The following is a 1659-nucleotide window of genomic DNA, read 5'->3' on the forward strand; positions in this document are numbered from 1 at the left end:
CCAACTAATGTTGGGATTGAATTCCTTAAATCTAAAAAATATAAAAGGTGAATAAGGGTCTGTTCACCTATCATGTGATATGTTGAAAAGATGCATCAATAAGATGATCACATGTACATTCATTGTCAACCTACAGTTTGACATTCATAAAGTTGCTTGCTCAATAAAATTGAGTTAAGAACATAATTTTCAGATTGTTCAATCAAGAAAGTTATCTTGATGATGATGGTTTGACATTGAATACCTTCGATAAATAGCTAAACCATCGCTAATGAGAACAAAGTTTTATGTGTTGGTCTGAAATATGATATGTTGCATACAATAACAATTGTATGCATTAGACCAATAAATTATAATTATTTCGTCCCCCTCAATTGGTTCAAGGTCATGAACCAACTATTCCATCTAACAATTTTGATGTGCGGTATACGATTAATGAATATACCATGATGCACCAAGATGGATTCCTCAAAGAAGTAGAGGATGTATGTTAGTTTTCCAAACATAAGAGGGAGATTATAAGTGTTATGAAATATGTTAGGAATTATCACCATATCCTTATCCAAAAGATAATTCAAGTTAAATGCTAAAAGCATCTCATATTAAGCGCAAGTGCACTTATTTTGTGTTCCTAAAAGACAAAGTCTATGCATGCGTAAAGCGTGGTAGACTGATCGGTTCTAAATAAAATAGTCATTGAAAAATAAGGAGCAAATAATCATAATAAGAAGGCAATGAGCTCTTGAAGAGCCTACGACATACCACTTCATGAAACTTTATGAGAGGTTCATGTACCTGAAAATAATGAAGTGATGAGATCTCTAATGTTATGTCGCATTGTGAACCGATACAAAATGATATATCATCAATATCTTTGACACAATATTGACGTAATATTGTGAAAGATTACGAGGATCTGAATTCTATGTTAATTTAAGCATGTTGACATAGAAATATTTATCAAGTACATGAAAGGATGCATCTTGGTAAGTGAAAACTTGTTTGATTTGCAGTCCAGACACTTGAAGATGTCACACATAAAATGTTGAATATTGTCACTTTGACAAAATTTGTATGAAAACTTCTTTAAGGATTCAAAATATAAAATTTTCTAGGAAACTTATTGATAATCCTTATATTGTATAAGCTTGTAGCTTGAAAATTATTGAAACTCTTGGAGGGTTTTCAAAAGCAATAAGATTATTTACTGAAATGAGAAATATACCAATTTGGATTGGTTATGAAGTACCATATCTTAGTACAATTGGTGCACTCATGTATCTAGTAAAATACTACAAGACCCAATATAGCCTTTCGCTCAATTTGTTAGCAACGTATATTTCTACTCCTACTAGGAGACATCAAAATGGGATAAGATACATAAGTTTATTTTATTCTAAAGATTGTAGTCCCGATCTTACTGGTCATGCTGATGTTGGGTACTCATCTAACCCGCATAAATTTCGGTCTCAAACATACAATGTGTTCACATGTGGGGATACTGTCATATCTTGGAGATATATAAAGCAGTCTATCGTAGTCACTTCATCGAACCATGATGAGATAATAGCTATTCATGAAGCAAGTCAAGAATGAGTATGGTTGAGATCCATGATACATCTCATTCAAGAAAAATGTGGTGTGAAATATGACAATCTA

This window comes from Capsicum annuum, chromosome 7, assembly GCF_002878395.1.
Source record: "Capsicum annuum cultivar UCD-10X-F1 chromosome 7, UCD10Xv1.1, whole genome shotgun sequence".
In the NCBI taxonomy this organism is placed as follows: Eukaryota; Viridiplantae; Streptophyta; class Magnoliopsida; order Solanales; family Solanaceae; genus Capsicum; species Capsicum annuum.